General features: G+C 44.7%; 1 pseudogene; it reads right to left on the reverse strand.

Annotated features, from left to right (window-relative positions):
• Positions 1–261: 261 nt before the first annotated feature.
• Positions 262–781, reverse strand: LOC124672408 (annotated as a pseudogene).
• Positions 782–8,008: the final 7,227 nt, after the last annotated feature.

Here is an 8,008-nt window from a genome sequence, read left to right on the forward strand (position 1 = left end):
ATAAATTTGCACACATTTGCTGACTAATTCACATATTTGCACAATTTACATAAGAGTATACAAATTTGCTATAACTTCTAAGCTAAAACCGATCACTGTCTTTTTTGTTGGTTTGGATTGCTCATCAAGCATATCGCTCGATAAAACCGATCACTGTCTAATTACACCGTGGCTTATGTACACAAACTGAAACGGAGCAAAGCCAAGGGTCCAAGAGGACCAAGTGTTCTAGCGGACACGGCCGCGCGCTCGCCTCACGAGTCACGACGGCCTTACCAGCGCCAGTGGCGTCACCTCGGGAGCGGCGTCGGCATGGCGCTCGGCAGCGGTGACGTCCGGCACACCGGACATGTGGGCCTCTGCCGGAGCCACGGGTCGACGCACTCGCGGTGGAACAGGTGCCCGCAGTCCGGCAGCACCCGAACCACGTCGCCGTCCCCGTACCTCTCCAGGCAAACGGCGCAGCACGCAGCCTCCTCCCTGCGGACTGCCGCTGCTTCTTCCTCGCCTCCCGGTACATCACCGCCGGGTACGCCTCAAGCGTCACCTCGTCGATGCCGCCGAGCTCGACGTCGTTGTCGTCACGACGGGTCGGCGCCGGCGCTGGAAACGCGCCGGCGGTGGCAACGGGCGTGGACGACGCGCGGGCGCAGAAGTAGACGGCGAACGCGATGGTGGAGACGATGAGGAGGATGCCGATGGAGACGCCCACGCCATAACCGAACCCGCCGATGCCGCTCGACCCGAATAGGTCGGCCGGCGGCGGCGTGCCGGTGCTCATCGCCTTTTATTGAATTGTAGCGTCGTCAACGGTAGCTTTTGCATGTTTAATTCAAGGACCAGCGCAGGTACAAGACGTGGAGAGGCGGCCGGCGACGTGGAATGTTTAGTCACGGTCAACCTATCGTGGTGAGATTGTTTACGTGTTTTTGGTTGATTGATTGGTGTGGATTGCTTGCTTGTAGAAGCGAATCTTCGCGTACTTAAGCTTTTGTGTTGTTAAATTTGTCTTATTCGAGCTTTGGTTTTGAATCACGGAAAATCTGGTTTTGCTTTTGTAAGAGCCTCCTCGTATTTCTGCTCAATGTTAACTAGTTCGAGTTACAGGCCATGAAATTCAGAGGAACATGGAGGATGAGGTGGGGATCTAAGGAAGAAGATGAACTAAGCAACACAGCTCACGCTACACGCGTCCTCGCCTCCTCGGCCGAAGCCGCCTTTCCGTTCTGTTCCCAGCCAACCCCCTTCGTAGCCACCTCATCCATATTTGTAGCAGCGCTTCACTTAGCTTCTCAGCATGCCAAGGCCCAACAATGCCAGCCCACCGACGAGCCCAAGCATCGAGTTGGATGGTCGCTGACAGCTTTGTTGAGTGGTTTTCAACATGTTAAAGGGGGGATTCTAGGCTTTTGCACCATGTACCTATATTCACGATTTTGTGGCGTGCTCTAATTCACGATTTTGTGTATGGAAGTAGCGTGGCAATTAGGGTCAATGATGACACCGGCCACTATTTCCAAACACGCAAAGGGTTACGCTAAGGAGATCCGCTATCACCAATGTTATTCAACATTGTAGCAGATATGCTGGTAATACTCATAGAGCGTGCCAAGTCTGATGGTCAAATTGAGGGTGTGATCCCACATTTGGTTGATGGGGGTCTATCTATCCTTCAATATGCCGATGACACAATTCTTTTTATGGATCATGATCTCGAAAAAGCTCGTAATCTCAAATTAATTTTAGCAGCTTTCGAGCAGTTGTCGGGATTGAAAATTAACTTTCATAAAAGTGAATTGTTCTGTTTCGGCGATGCCCAAAACGATATGACTCAATATACATAGTTGTTTGGTTGCGGGCAAGGCCATTTTCCTATTCGGTATTTGGGTATTCCGATTCACTATCGGAGACTTACACTTGCTGAATGGAAGATTGTGGAAGAAAGATTACAGAAACGCCTTAGTAGTTGGAAAGGCAAATTGTTGTCCCTAGGAGGAAGATTGGTACTCATTAACTCGGTACTAACAAATATGGTACCGTATATGTTATCATTCTTTCTTCTCGCCGAAAGGAATTCTGCATAAACTCGATTATTATCGATCCAGATTCTTTTGGCAAGGGGACAGAGAAAAAGAAATATCGATTGGTTAAATGGAGTATAGTGTGTAGTCCCAAAGATCAAGGCGGACTTGGAATTCATGACCTGGAGGTTAAGAATTCTGCTCGCTAGGTAAATGGCTTTTTAAGCTTCTTACGAGAATGGGACTTGGCAAACTATTCTTCGGAGAAAGTATATTGGCTCGAAGACGCTCTCCCAAGTGGTTTGGAAACCCGGGGACTCTCACTTCTGGGCTGGTCTCATGGCGACGAAAAATATTTTCTTTCGTCATGGTACTTTTTCTATTAAGAATGGAGCACAGATACGTTTCTGGGAAGATGTTTGGCTAGACAATGCTTCCCTGAGTGAACAATATCCTGCTTTGTATAGTATTGTTCGTCGCAAAGGTGATACCATTGCTAGCGTTATGGCTACCTCACCACCGAATGTGACGTTCAGACAGGTTTTACTTGGACAAAGACTAACAGCATGGAATACTCTAGTTCAACGTTTGGGTGATATTCAATTATCCCCTGAACCGGATGAATTTAGATGGAATCTTCATGTAGATGTCTCTTTCTCAGTTAAATCTTTATACAATACAATCCTTCATTCTGATTTACCAGTTGATAATAATAAGAAAATTTGGAAGATGAAGATACCATTAAAAATAAAGATTTTTGGATGGTACCTTCGTCGAGGAGTTATTCTCACTAAAGATAATCTTGTTAAGCGGAATTGGCACGGAAGTTCGCGGTGTGTTTTCTGTAATCATGATGAAACCATCAAACACCTATTCTTCCAGTGCAGTTTTGCGAAATCTATATGGTCAATCATCCAAGTAGCGTCTACCCTGTATCCCCCGACTAGTGTGGCAAATGTCTTTGGCAATTGGCTTCACGGTGTTGATTCAAGGTTTAAGTTGCTTCTTAGGGTGGGGATGCTACCAGTTATCTGGGCGCTCTGGCTAAGTAGAAATGACAAGATTTTTTACGATAAAAACTGTTCTTTGTTGCAGGTCATCTACAGATGTACATGTATTCTCCGTTCATGGTTACCTCTTCAGCAGGCGGAGAATCGAGACCTATTTACGGAGGTACTGTACACGGTTGGAGGCTACGGCGAGGGATACTTTTTCCCTACATGGGTGGCAGCATAGTCTACGGATTGAAGCTCCACCCTCTCCTTAGGCGTTCTACAGTTCATCGTCTCGATATGTATTTCGCCTTTTTTATGTTTTGTTCGTTCTGAAGAATTGAACAGCTGTGTGCATCCTGGATGTAATTGCTTTTTAAAGTAATAAAGCATCCTTTATCGAAAAAAATGTACCTATATTCCGTTTCTATTTATTTTGAGCTTACTACTTACTAACTAGTAACTATATTTTGTTTGGTCTCGCTGAACACAGTAACATATATTTCACAACATTCCCCACAAGATAAGCAAAACAAACAACCACTCTCATCTCGGTGATTAACTTATCTCCTCTGGTAATGAATTTCCTAGAGTTCAAATGCAAAACCATCTTAACCTGAATAAATCACAAGACCATTATAAATTGTTGGACCTGCAGATTGAAGTTGGTTTTTTTGGAGATAATTCAGCCCAGAAGAAGTTGGTGGTCTAGGATGATAAAAAATTGTTCCGCTCCCTTCTGTTTTTTCTTCTCTCCACGGAAAGAGGCATCTAGGGAAGAGGAAATATCATCATAGCGGCCTTCTAATGCTTTATGCCGACATGTACAACTTCAGTCTGTTTTAGCTAGGGATTTGGCCCCTAGTCGCACTCCTCTCGCGATGTCGTAAACAGAACCGAGTTGATTTCCTTTTGATATTCTTTTCGACCATGGATCTTGGATGTGGGAGTTCCGTTTGATGTTGGCGTGGTAGAGGCGTGATCCTGAGTCGGCTTATATTCCTCCATCATACAAGGTTGTGCGTTCCTTCATTGAGTAGCTAGGGATGATTTGTATAGGGTGGGTTGGCATGCATAGTCTTCTACCCATGTGGCAATTGTTTACACAAGACGATGAATACCGTGCTTGGTTGGTGGTTGACAACAACATGTATGTCGGTTGACCATGGTTATATACGACGATTGAAATCTTTGATGGCATCCACCATGGATCTAGGGTTGGGTAGGTTCAAGACTTCCACTCAGCGAGATGACCTACAAAGTCAAGTTTCTTGGCAGTTACTACCGGGCATTTCTGAACCATGAAGTAAACAAAGTTTGTGATATATCCAAAATATATATACTTTTTTGATCATTTATTTGGGTTTAATGGTGAAATCTTGCTAAGATGGTTTAAACTATCGTAACTAGCATTTTTTTCAGCAAATTATTCTCCTTGGTATTTTGCTTTATACAAAATGATTTAATAAAGTACTAAAAATACAACCATCCGTCAGAACAAGGGCCACTGGGGCCTCGCACCCCTTCCACACAACACATGAGTGGGGGCGCCAATTGGAGGCGTGGGATTATCGTGGCTCTGCCGCCTCCACTCCTTCTCACCACCAATTTATACTCCTACCAAGCACATGGTACAAATTGGATATGAGAGGGTTGTTGATCTTTGTTTCGGGGACAAATTGGATCCCGCCTCCACATGAAGAGGGGGATTTTTTCACCTCCATCGACACCCTTCCAACCTTCATTGCCTTGTTGTCATCTCCTTCATCCATGTGTGAGTCTTCTATAACAACATGGGGTGGTTGGAAATTGGATGAACTCAATCATGTGACAGTGAAATACCGCTAGGTTTTGTGGTCCCCGGTTCATATTTTTTTCTTATTGTGTTGTTGCTTTAGCTTTATTATGAGTAATGCTTTTTACTAGGTTCAGACTAACATGTTTTGAAATCTGATCCTTATATTTATTTCTATGTGTTCCGTTTGTAGTTGGGTTATAACTTCTTATCAATGGAAATGATTGTGATTTGGGGGTTCGAAGTGCTCATTGACTGGTAATTTGTTCTTTTGGTTATCTCGCAAAAGGACAGCTTTAATCACCCTTAGTGTCTATATGACTAAGATGACATACATGGTGGGAAATAAATTATTTGGAGTAGGATTTTGTGGGGTAGTCTCAAACCGATCATAATTATAATTCTAGCCATACATGAATCAATGAATGCATATATAAACCTCATGTGGACCTAATTTCTTTTTATTGCAGACAACGATGATGAGATCGAGCAAGGACTAAAACTAGGTAGGTAACGAAGATCAACTCTAAGTTTCATTCAATCATTAATAAGGTGGGTGTTGTTTCCTTTGCCTTGCCGGCGGTGGCAACAGCAAGAACAGTCAAGACTTCATGAGGGTACGCACGGGGCGGCGCGCAAACAAGAAGACGTAGCCGAACAAAATCTGGCTAAATATGAGCATCAACATCAGGATTGTCTAGCCAGAAAGGATTCAGGTGAAGGAAATCATCTGAGCAATGAGGTACAAGATCTAGAAAATGATGGGACATTGGAGAGTAATTCTAAGTCGAAACCAGGGTTAAATGAGATGTGAAACGTGTGTTGCAAATGCTACGGTTGCGTCCCTCCCGGTCCCAGCACCGAGCTGCAGACCTGCCACCTCTTCCCATGCTACGACACCATCGTACCAAGAAGCCACACACCGGCAAGCTCATGTGCCCATAAAAAAGAGATTTCATTTCACATGGTTTGCTTGCACCACTCTGTAATTCTCTCTCACAAGGAAATATAACCTAAGGGCATGTTCGGAAACAGTTCGGCTTCGTGGAAATTCGTCGATCCAGCTTCTTGGGGCGGCTCCAACGTCTCACGTTCAGCAGGGAACGTTCGGGACTGCTTCACCTTATTTTACATGGGCCGGCAGCATAGTAAACGAAAACTGCTAGTGCAGCCCAATTAGGAGCATCAGCTGCCGAGTTGACCCCACTCGTCAGGATAATCTTCTCCACTCTTTTTCCAAATCCCTACCGACGCACGAAAATGCCCATCGAATCCCACTGTCCAAGGGCTAACTGCTGGTGGCGAGGTATTCTGCCTTCCCCCCGCCCCGCCACCCCTTTTCCCCCCTGGATTCAGCCCCTGCATGTGTGCTATTCGTCGTGGTCACGCTCGATGCCAACGGACAACGTTCGTGGTTGCAACCCAAATTTGGCTTCCCTTCCCCGCCTCTTGAGCCCTCGATCTAGCTGACTAGGAATGGGATGGAGGAGGCGTCGCGAACGGAAGTGGACGGAGCCATTGTTGGGTTGGTAGAGGGGAAGACCCTTGGAGCGTACATGTTCATGGGTCGGAACTAGTTAACGAGATGCGGTGTAGCGCCTGGAGCAGGTCGAGGACGTCGCCGGCGGAGAACTGTTGGCGAAGGATAGCGCTGGAGGCGAGGATGTGGAGCGTGGGTCGAGGTTTGGAGATGCATTGCCGTGGTGAAGGAGGAGGACGGGAACAGGCTAGAAGGAGGACGATAGGTGCGAACCACGGGAAAAAAGAACCGGATGCAAACGTTATGCTTCACTTGGTGGTGGCATACCTTGGTAATTTCGAGCTGCTACACGATTTTCCGATTTGTGATGGAAAGTGGTGCTGCACATTTTATACATTAAATAAACTAGGCTCGCGGATCTAGCTTCATGGATTTCAGACGTTCGGCGCTGCTCCACAGCGGATTTAAAAGTAATAGAGCCCGCAAAGGGAAAACAGGGGCACAACTTCCTTCATCACACAAACCTTTAGATAATACAACTGATTGAGCCCTCACAGTCACAAGCATATCGTTTGACCCGTATATCAGCATGTCACTAGTCACTTACACTACTCTCTTCTTTTTCTTCTTCGCATTTTTTTGATAAAGGATGCTTTATTATTTAAAAAAATTTAAGCATTACACTCGACCTCTACATAGTTAAGATGCACACATCCATTCAAATATCAAACGTGTTCAACAAAGTACTCCAAGATGAAAAGAGAAAAAACATGAGACGATCCCGACTAAGCTTCATTAGTCTCAATACGCCTAATATGCTGCAACCTATGTTGGGAAATAAACTTCTTCACCGTGTTCTTCAATCGTGTAGACACCTCCGTAAAGTTGTCGCGATCCTCCAACCGTTGAAGTGGCGAACATAAACAGAGCAAAACCATAGCACGGTAAACAACCTGCAAAAGAGAAGAATTTTTGTCATTAAAAACCTTATTATTTCTACATAGCCAAAACGACCATACAACAGCAATCGCGCCCACCCTGATAAGCGTTTTATACCTAGCGTCAACCCAGTTTAGCCAATTGCCGAAAATATTTGCAATGCTGCGAGATGGATATAAGGTAGAATATATCTGAATGATTGACCATATAGACCTAGCAACTCGACAACTGAAGAAAAAATGTGTTTTATCGTCTCCTGTTCATGATAGAAAACACATTTCGTATAGCCATACCAGTTGCGTTTGGCAAGGTTATCTTTAGTTAGAATCACACCCCAACGAAGATACCATACAAATTTTTTTGTTTCCAAAGGTATCTTCATCTTCCAGATGGATTTATTATTAACAACTGATTGATTGGGTATAATTAAAGCTTTTTACATAGAGCTGACCGAGAATTTACCATTCTTGGTGAGACTCCAACAAAATTCATCAACTCCCTGAACCAACTGGATTGAAGCTAACTTCTGTAGCAATTCATTCCATGTAGCCAGTCTCGGGACCAATAAGATCACGCCTAAACGACATAGAGGGTGGGGAAGTTTCCATTACCTTCTGTAAGGTATCCCCCTTATGGCGAACAATATTGTACAAAGCCTGAATTATTCTCGAAGAGTAGTTGTAACCAACCAACTATCCTCCCAGAACCTTATCTCAGACCCATTCCTAATGGAGAAGGAACTAAATGGGAAAAAAAAGTGCTTCTTAGTTGCCATAATACA

The sequence above is a fragment of the Lolium rigidum genome, chromosome 7 (genome assembly GCF_022539505.1).
Source record: "Lolium rigidum isolate FL_2022 chromosome 7, APGP_CSIRO_Lrig_0.1, whole genome shotgun sequence".
Classification (NCBI taxonomy): Eukaryota; Viridiplantae; Streptophyta; class Magnoliopsida; order Poales; family Poaceae; genus Lolium; species Lolium rigidum.